Genomic DNA, 11,054 nt, shown 5'->3' on the forward strand with positions numbered 1-11,054 from the left:
GTGCTGCATCGGGTAGACAGTACATTTACATTTACATTTAAGTCATTTAGCAGACGCTCTTATCCAGAGCGACTTACAAATTGGTGCATTCACCTTATGACATCCAGTGGAACAACCACTTTACAATAGTGCATCAGATCTTTTAAGGGGGGGGGGGGGGGCGCAGAAGGATTGCTTTATCCTAGGTATTCCTTGAAGAGGTGGGGTTTCAGGTGTCTCCGGAAGGTGGTGATTGACTCCGCTGTCCTGGCGTCGTGAGGGAGTTTGTTCCACCATTGGGGGGCCAGAGCAGCGAACAGTTTTGACTGGGCTGAGCGGGAACTGTACTTCCTCAGTGGTAGGGAGGCGAGTAGGCCAGAGGTGGATGAACGCAGTGCCCTTGTTTGGGTGTAGGGCCTGATCAGAGCCTGAAGGTACTGAGGTGCCGTTCCCCTCACAGCTCCGTAGGCAAGCACCATGGTCTTGTAGCGGATGCGAGCTTCAACTGGAAGCCAGTGGAGAGAGCGGAGGAGCGGGGTGACGTGAGAGAACTTGGGAAGGTTGAACACCAGACGGGCTGCGGCGTTCTGGATGAGTTGTAGGGGTTTGATGGCACAGGCAGGGAGCTCAGCCAGCAGCGAGTTGCAGTAATCCAGACGGGAGATGACAAGTGCCTGGATTAGGACCTGCGCCGCTTCCTGTGTGAGGCAGGGTCGTACTCTGCGGATGTTGTAGAGCATGAACCTACAGGAACGGGCCACCGCCTTGATGTTGGTGGAGAACGACAGGGTGTTGTCCAGGATCACGCCAAGGTTCTTAGCGCTCTGGGAGGAGGACACAATGGAGTTGTCAACCGTGATGGCGAGATCATGGAACGGACAGTCCTTCCCCGGGAGGAAGAGCAGCTCCGTCTTGCCGAGGTTCAGCTTGAGGTGGTGATCCGTCATCCACACTGATATGTCTGCCAGACATGCAGAGATGCGATTCGCCACCTGGTCATCAGAAGGGGGAAAGGAGAAGATTAATTGTGTGTCGTCTGCATAGCAATGATAGGAGAGACCATGTGAGGTTATGACAGAGCCAAGTGACTTGGTGTATAGCGAGAATAGGAGAGGGCCTAGAACAGAGCCCTGGGGGACACCAGTGGTGAGAGCGCGTGGTGAGGAGACAGATTCTCGCCACGCCACCTGGTAGGAGCGACCTGTCAGGTAGGACGCAATCCAAGCGTGGGCCGCGCCGGAGATGCCCAACTCGGAGAGGGTGGAGAGGAGGATCTGATGGTTCACAGTATCGAAGGCAGCCGATAGGTCTAGAAGGATGACAGTAAACCCCAGGGGTGCTGCATCGGGTAGACAGGAAACCCCAGGGGTGCTGCATTGGGTAGACAGGAAACCCCAGGGGTAAACAGTAAACCCCAGGGGTGCTGCATCGGGTAGACAGGAAACCCCAGGGGTGCTGCATCGGGTAGACAGTAAACCCCAGGGGTGCTGCATCGGGTAGACAGGAAACCCCAGGGGTAGACAGTAAACCCCAGGGGTGCTGCATCGGGTAGACAGTAAACCCCAGGGGTGCTGCATCGGGTAGACAGGAAACCCCAGGGGTGCTGCATCGGGTAGACAGGAAACCCCAGGGGTGCTGCATCGGGTAGACAGTAAACCCCAGGGGTGCTGCATCGGGGTCTACACGTGCGCACGCACGCATGCACGCACGCACGCACGCACGCGCGCGCACACACACACACACACACACACACACACACACACACACACACACACACACACACACACACACACACACACACACACACACACACACACACACACACACACACACACACACACAGTGTCTTTGTAACAGTGTCGTTAGGGAATGTGTCTGGGTGAGGTCAGGCTCTGTGCTGTCCCGCTCTCAAAGAGACATTCACATCCCATGAGTCCTATTGTCTTCATCCTAAAGCGGAATAGGATGGAGACCTATTGAGAGACCTTAAATTCAACAGTTGGAATTGATAAATACTGTATACTGTTATACTACAATTAGAATCACATTACACATTCAAACTGCCTGTCAATCCTATGGGTGATGCTTACTATGCATTTCCTGTCAACTTGCGATTCTAAACTGTTCATGTGAGGTTGTGAAGACTTGGAATGTTTACAGTAGAGCTATACAGGGAATTCAGGGTACAATTTTAGGGTCAAAGTTGACACATTAGATTAGCTAGTTGTGGGGACTGATGTCACATTTTGAATATGGTTAGTTTATGAACTTGTGATTATACCTGATTCTACTGTGATTCTACCTGATTCTACTGTGATTCTATCTGATTCTACTGTGATTCTACCTGATTCTACTGTGATTCTTCCTGATTCTACTGCGATTCTACCTGATTCTACTGCGATTCTATCTGATTCTACTGTGATTTTACCTGATTCTACTGTGATTCTTCCTGATTCTACTGTGATTCTTCCTGATTCTACTGTGATTCTTCCTGATTCTACTGCGATTATACCTGATTCTACTGCGATTATACCTGATTCTACTGTGATTCTACCTGAATCTACTGTGATTCTACCTGAATCTGCATATTTTTTTATTTTTTATTTTTTTAAATGTCACCTTTATTTAACCAGGTAGGCAAGTTGAGAACAAGTTCTCATTTACAACTGCAACCTGGCCAAGATAAAGCAAAGCAGTTTGACACATACAACAACACAGAGTTACACATGGAGTAAAACAAACATACAGTCAATAATACAGTAGAAAAATAAATCTATATACAATGTGAGCAAATGTGGTGAGATAAGGGAGGTAAAGGCAAAAAAAGGCCATGGTGGCGAGGTAAATACAATATAGCAAGTAAAACACTGGAATGGTAAATTTGCAGTGGAAGAATATGTAAAGTAGAAATAGAAATAAATGGGGTGCAAAGGAGCAAAATAAATACAGTAGGGGAAGAGTAGTTGTTTGGGCTAAATTATAGATGGGCTATGTACAGGTGCAGTGACCTGCTCTGAGATTGATAATATTGTGTTGTGTGATTGTTTGATAGAGGGAGAGCACGATACTGGACACAGAGGTGGCACCAGACGAGACATCCTCTAAAAGCAACACCAGCTGTAAAGAGGGCCGGCCTGCTGGAAGAAAACACAAGCACATCTCTGTAAGTAGATCATTGTAATAATATCTTTATTGGACTTTTTCTGAACCCATCAATAAACAAACAGTGTCAGAAACAGTGTCATGCAGAACTGAAGGCTACACACACATTGTAGGTTTAGTGTAAAACTAGCAGAATATACCATTTGTGATAGGGGAAACACTGTGTCGGAGGCTGTGAATCACAGAGTTGTCATTGGGAGTTGTTCTCTTGCGAGTTTCATCATCCAATTATTTAAATTCTACAGTTTCACCGAGGCGATACGTTGGCACATGATAATTATTAGAATATGGCTATTATTAGTTAATTATGGCATTTTATCCATGCTGGCTTTCACGGACTACCTGAGACATGAAACAGATAGGTGAAGGGCATATAGGCTGTCGTCAATTTATTAATTATCAATTTTTCTAAATGGGTAATGGAAGCACTTCAACCAGTACATCTCACTGAAACTGACCAATTAGCTAGTGGAGTTCATCTCACTGAAACTGACCAATTAGCTAGTGGAGTTCATGTCACTGAAACAGACCAATTAGCTAGTGGAGTTCATGTCACTGAAACTGACCAATTAGCTAGTGGAGTTCATCTCACTGAAACTGACCAATTAGCCAGTGGAGTTCATGTCACTGAAACTGACCAATTAGCTAGTGGAGTTCATCTCACTGAAACTGACCAATTAGCTAGTGGAGTTCATCTCACTGAAACTGACCAATTAGCTAGTGGAGTTCATCACACTGAAACTGACCAATTAGCCAGTGGAGTTCATGTCACTGAAACTGACCAATTAGCTAATGGAGTTCATCACACTGAATCTGACCAATTAGCTAGTGGAGTTCATCTCACTGAAACTGACCAATTAGCCAGTGGAGTTCATCTCACTGAAACTGACTAATTAGCTAGTGGAGTTCATCTCACTGAAACTGACTAATTAGCCAGGGGTGTTCATCTCACTGAAACTGACCAATTAGCTAGTGGAGTTCATCTCAATGAAACTGACTAATTAGCCAAGGGGTGTTCATCTCACTGAAACTGACCAATTAGCTAGTGGAGTTCATCTCACTGAAACTGACCAATTAGCTAATGGAGTTCATCTCACTGAAACTGACCAATTAGCTAGTGGAGTTCATCTCACTGAAACTGACTAATTAGCCAGTGGAGTTCATCTCACTGAAACTGACCAATTAGCTAGTGGAGTTCATCTCACTGAAACTGACTAATTAGCCAGGGGTGTTCATCTCACTGAAACTGACCAATTAGCTAGTGGAGTTCATCTCACTGAAACTGACTAATTAGCCAGTGGAGTTCATCTCACTGAAACTGACCAATTAGCTAGTGGAGTTCATCTCACTGAAACTGACTAATTAGCCAGGGGTGTTCATCTCACTGAAACGGACCAATTAGCCAGTGGAGTTCATCTCACTGAAACTGACCAATTAGCCATGGGTGTTCATCTCACTGAAACTGACCAATTAGCTAGTGGAAATCATCTCACTGAAACTGACTAATTAGCCAGGGGTGTTAAACTCAATGAAACCGACCAATTAGCTAGTGGAGTTCATCTCACTGAAACTGACTAATTAGCCAGGGGTGTTCATCTCACTGAAACTGACTAATTAGCCAGGGGAGTTCATCTCACTGAAACTGACTAATTAGCCAGGGGTGTTCATCTCACTGAAACGGACCAATTAGCCAGTGGAGTTCATCTCACTGAAACTGACTAATTAGCCATGGGTGTTCATCTCACTGAAACTGACCAATTAGCTAGTGGAGTTCATCTCACTGAAACTGACTAATTAGCCAGGGGTGTTCATCTCACTGAAACTGACCAATTAGCTAGTGGAGTTCATCTCACTGAAACTGACTAATTAGCCAGGGGTGTTCATCTCACTGAAACTGACCAATTAGCTAGTGGAGTTCATCTCACTGAAACTGACTAATTAGCCAGGGGTGTTCATCTCACTGAAACTGACCAATTAGCTAGTGGAGTTCATCTCACTGAAACTGACTAATTAGCCAGGGGTGTTCATTTCACTGAAACGGACCAATTAGCTAGTGGAGTTCATCTCACTGAAACTGACCAATTAGCTAGTGGAGTTCATCACACTGAAACGGACCAATTAGCTAGTGGAGTTCATCTCACTGAAACTGACCAATTAGCTAGTGGAGTTCATCTCACTGAAACTGACCAATTAGCCAGGGGAGTTCATCTCACTGAAACGGACCAATTAGCCAGGGGAGTTCATCTCACTGAAACTGACCAATTAGCCAGGGGAGTTCATCTCACTGAAACTGACCAATTAGCCAGGGGAGTTCATCACACTGAAACTGACCAATTAGCTAGTGGAATTCAGCTGATCAATCCATTTTTTATGGAATACCTCATAGGTGTACAGAGTGCCCATTATCAGCAACCATCACTCCTGTGTTCCAATGGCACGTTGTGTTAGCTAATCCAAGTTTATAATTTTAAAAGGCTAATTGATCATTATAAAACCCTTTTGCAATCATGTTAGCACAGCTGAAAACTGTTGTCCTGATTAAAGAAGCAATAAAACTGGCCTTCTTTAGACTAGTTGAGTATCTGGAGCATCAGCATTTGTGTGTTCGATTGCAGGCTCAAAATGTCCAGAAATGAAGACCTTTCTTCCTAAACTTGTCAGTCTATTATTTTTCTGTGAAATGAAGGCTATTCCATGCGAGAAATTGCCAAGAAACTGAAGATCTTGTACAACGCTGTCTACTACTCCCTTCACAGAACAGCGCAAACAGGCTCTAACCAGAATAGAAAGAGGAGTGGGAGGCCCCGGTGCACAACTGAGCAAGAGGACAAGTACATTAGAGTGTCTAGTTTGAGAAACAGACACCTCACAAGTCCTCAACTGGCAGCTTCATTAAATAGTACCCGCAAAACATCAGTCTCAACGTCAACAGTGAAGAGGCGACTCAGGGATGCTGGCCTTCTAGGCAGAGTTCTTCTGTCCAGTGTCTGTCTTCTTTTGCCCATCTTAATCTTTTCTTTTTATTGGCCAGTCTGAGATATGGCTTTTTCTTTGCAACTCTGCCTAGAAGGCCAGCATCCCGGAGTCGCCTCTTCACTGTTGACTCTTCACTTCACTTTTTTTAATTTTTGAGACATTTTAGAGTATGGCTGTAACGTAACAAAATTTGGAAAAAGTCAAGGGGTCGGAATACTTTCCTAATGTACTGTGACCTCTGGCAGGGGCCAGTTGTAGGTCACTGGGTCAAAGGTCATTGGCTAGTGTTGTGTAACACCCTGCTGACAGAAAGTGTTGTATCTCTTACTCACTGTCTCTCACACTCTCTCTGTCTCTCACTCTCTCTCACACGCTCTCTGTCTCTCACTCTCTCTCAAACGCTCTCTGTCTCTCACTCTCTCTCACACTCTCTCTGTCTCTCACTCTCTCTCTCACACACTGTCTGTCTCTCACTCTCTCTCACACACTGTCTGTCTCTCACTCTCTCTCACACACTGTCTGTCTCTCACTCTCTCTCACACACTGTCTGTCTCTCACTCTCTCTCTCTCTCGCTCACACACACTGTCTGTCTCTCACTCTCTCTCACACACTGTCTGTCTCTCACTCTCTCTCTCACACACTGTCTGTCTCTCACTCTCTCTCACACACTGTCTGTCTCTCTCACACACTGTCTGTCTCTCACTCTCTCTCTCACACATTGTCTGTCTCTCACTCTCTCTCACACACTCTCTCTATCTCTCACTCACTTTGTCTCACACTCTCTGTCTCACTCTGCATTTGTCTCTCACCCTCTCTCACGCTGTCTTTGTCTCACTCTCTGTCTCTGTCACACCCTGGCCTTAGTTATCTTTGTTTTCTGTATTATTTTAGTTAGGTCAGGGTGTGACATGGGGGATGTATGTGTTTTGTATTGTCTAGGGTTTTTTGTATGTTTATGGGGCAGTGTTCAGTCTAGGTGTTTGTATGTCTATGGTTGCCTAGATTGGTTCTCAATTAGAGACAGCTGTCTATCGTTGTCTCTGATTGGGAACCATATTTAGGCAGCCATATTCATTAGGTAGTTCGTGGGTGATTGTCTATGTCGAAGTTGCCTGTGTCTGCACTTATTGTTTGTATAGCTTCACGTTCGTCGGTTTGTTGTTTTGTTTAGTTTGAATAGTGTTCGTTTCGTCTTCGTCTTCAAATAAAGAAGATGTATTGCTATCACGCTGCGCCTTGGTCTCTTCCACGTTACGACGAACGTGACAGTCTCACTCTGTCTCTCACTATCTCTCTCACTCTGTCTCCACTCTCTGGCTCTCTCTCTCTCATTCTGTCTCTCTTCTTCTCACAATGTTTTGGTTAAATACTTTTGGTTAAATCCTTTTTTTCTAATGTCAGTGAGAAATCAGTGGAGTTTGCTTTCAGAACTCTTTTCTGAAAATAGCTTGACAAATTTTTATTCATTTTATTTCACCTTTATTTAACCAGGTAGGCCAGTTGAGAACAAGTTCTCATTTACAACCACGACCTGGCCAAGATAAAGCAAAGCAGTGCGACACAAACAACAACACAGAGTTACACATGGACTAAACAAACATACAGTCAATAACACAATAGAAAAATCTATATACAGTGTGTGCAAATGAGGTAAGATAAGTCAATAAATAGGCCATAGTGGCAAATAATTACAGTTTAGCAATTAAACACTGGAGTGATAGATGTGCAGAAGATGAATGTGCAAGTAGAGATACTGGGGTGCAAAGGAGCAAAAAAATTAGTAACAGTATTGGGATGAGGTAGTTGGATGGGCTATTTACAGATGGGCTATGTACAGGTGCAGTGATCTGTGACCTGCTCTGACAGCTGGTGCTTACAGTTAGAGAGGGAGATATGAGTCTCCAGCTTCAGTGATTTTTGCAATTCGTTCCAGTCATTGGCAGCGGAGAACTGGAAGGAAAGGAGGAATTGGCTTTGGGGGTGATCAGTGAAATATACCTGCTGGAGCATGTGCTATGGGTGGGTGCTGCTATGGTGACCAGTGAGCTAAGGCAGGTCTTTACCTAGCAAAGACTTATAGATAACCTGGAGCCAGTGGGTTTGGCGACAAATATGAAGCGAGGGCCAGCCAACGAGAGCATACAGGTTGCAGTGGTGAGTAGTATATGGGGCTTTGGTGACAAAACAGATGTCGCTGTGATAGACTGCATCCAATTTGCTGAGTAGAGTGTTGGATACTATTTTGTAAATGTCATCGCCGAAGTCAAGGATCGGTAGGATAGTCAGTTTTACAAGGGTATGTTTGGCAGCATGAGTGAAGGATGCTTTGTTGTGAAATAGGAAGCCGGTTCTAGATTTAATTTTGGATTGGAGATGCTTAATGTGAGTCTGGGCGGAGAGTTTACAATCTAACTAGACACCTAGGTATTTGTAGTTGTCCACATATTCTAAGTCAGAACTGTCTAGAGTAGTGATGCTGGATGGGCGGGCAGGTGTGGGCAGCGATTGGTTGAAGAGCATGCATTTAGTTTTACTTGCATTTCAAGAGCAGTTGGAGGCCATGGAAGGAGAGTTGTATGGCATTGAAGCTCGTCTGGAGGTTAGTCAACACAGTCTCCAAAGAAGGGCCTGAAGTATACAGAATGGTGTTGTCTGCGTAGAGGTGTATCAGAGAATCACCAGCAGCAAGAGCAACATCATTAACGTTTACAGAGAAAAGAGTCGGCCCGAGAATTGAACCCCGTGGCACCCCCATAGAGACTGCCAGAGGTCCGGACAACAGGCCCCCCGATTTGACACACTGAACTCTGTCTGAGAAGTAGTTGGTTAACCAGGCGAGGCAATCATTTAAGAAACCAAGGCTGTTGAGTCAGCTGATAAGAATGTGGTGATTGACAGAGTCGAAAGTCTTGGCCAGGTCGATGAATACAGCTGCACAGTATTGTCTCTTATCGATGGCGGTTATGATATCGTTTAGGACCTTGAGCGTGGCTGAGGTGCACTCATGACCAGCTCGGAACCCAGATTGCATAGCGGAGAAGGTACGGTGGGATTCGAAATGGTCGGTGATCTGTTTGTTCACTTGGCTTTCGAAGACCTTAGAAAGGCAGGGTAGGATAGATATAGGTCTGTAGCAGTTTGGGTCTAGAGTGTCCCCCCCTTTGAAGAGGGGGATGACCGCGGCAGCTTTCCAATCTTTGGGGATCTCAGACGATACGAAAGAGAGGTTGAACAGGCTAGTAATAGGGGTTGCAACAATTGCGGCGGATCATTTTAGGAAGAGAGGGTCCAGATTGTCTAGCCCAGCTGATTTGTACGGGTCCAAATTTTGAAGCTCTTTCAGAACATCGGCTCTCTGAATTTAACAGTGTATATGTTTTAGTTCTACTCTGTCCACATCGCAGTATAAATAGGATTGGCTTCTTTAAAGAGCCTGGTAAGGAATGAAAAGAGACAGTCATTAGTCTGATATAATAAAATCATTTCCCACCACATCAACATGTTCTAAAGTGTCAGATCTCTTGTCTCATTAGATATTAGACTGTCAATACAGAGTCAGATGTACATACAGCACCTGTCTCTGTGTGGGTGTGTCTGTCTCGCATTCTCTGTCTCTTTCTCGTTCCCTGCCTCTGCCTGCCTGCCTTCCTGCCTGCCTGTCTGTCTCTGTCTCTCTCTCATTCCCTGCCTGTCTGTCTGCCTGCCTGCCTGCCTGTCTGTCTGTCTGTCTGTCTGTCTGTCTGTCTGTCTGTCTGTCTGTCTGTCTGTCTCTCATTCCCTGCCTGCCTGCCTGTCTCTCTGTCTCTCTCTCGTTCCCTGCCTACCTTCCTGCCTGCCTGTCTGTCTGTCTCTGTCTCTCTCTCATTCCCTGCTTGTCTGTCTGCCTGCCTGCCTGTCTGTCTGTCTTTCTGTCTCTGTCTCGATCTCGTTCCCTGCCTCTGTTTGCCTTCCTGCCTGCCAGTCTGTCTTTCTGTCTCTGTCTCTCTCTCGTTCCCTGCCTGTCTGCCTGCCTGTCTTTCTGCCTGCCTGTCTGTCTTTCTGTCTCTGTCTCTCTTTCACTCTGTATCTGTCCGTCCTTCCGTCTGTCTGAGACATGATGTTGTCAGTGTTGACAGACGGGCCAATCTCAGTGTTGACAGACAGGCCAATCTCAGTGTTGACAGACAGGCCAATCTCAGTGTTGACAGACAGGCCAATCTCATCTCGCTAGAAGACATGCTCTACTTTCCTTTGCTGTGACCTAGTAATGGAATTGTCTCTGAAATGCTTTTTAACACTATTTTTAGGCCGTAGTCTCTAGCAGAGACACTGCTGAGAAGAGATCGCTCTCCCACCGGCTCACATTTCTTCTTCAAGCATTTTCAAAGGAGTTCATTTTGTAGGTCACTAAAAAGAGGTGTATATCTTGTGATCAACATGTTAAATGAGATACTTGACATGTGATTTTTATATGTACTTATCTGAAAAGAGTAGAGGTATGCCTGGTGATATAGATATACGATTATATAGATTTACAATGTAGTTGAATCACGCGCAGATAATACCAGCCAGATAATGTTGGTGGCTGTGTTATATGGTGTCATTGGGTTGGAGAATCTCTGTTCTTCTGCTGGAACAGAGATTAGTAAATACTTCTCTTTACAGAATGAAATGGTTTCCAGGGATGAGTCCCACGTCAATAAAATGAAAGATTTCCTGCCTTTGACAAAAAGCCAACATTCCTCTCATATTTCTGCACTACAGTGATGCAGTGAATAGCTGAGTTACAGCACACAACCAACGCACAGCGAGTTCCCAGCGTTTCTGACTGTAACACAGTTATCTACATGAGGTTATTGGTACAGTTCGACTCTATTGACCGGTGTTTTGAGCTCCAACGGTTACAGGAGGGAGGCAGACAGGACCTCAGGCTACTGAAACATACCAATATAATTAA

This window comes from Salvelinus fontinalis, chromosome 16 (genome assembly GCF_029448725.1).
Source record: "Salvelinus fontinalis isolate EN_2023a chromosome 16, ASM2944872v1, whole genome shotgun sequence".
Classification (NCBI taxonomy): Eukaryota; Metazoa; Chordata; class Actinopteri; order Salmoniformes; family Salmonidae; genus Salvelinus; species Salvelinus fontinalis.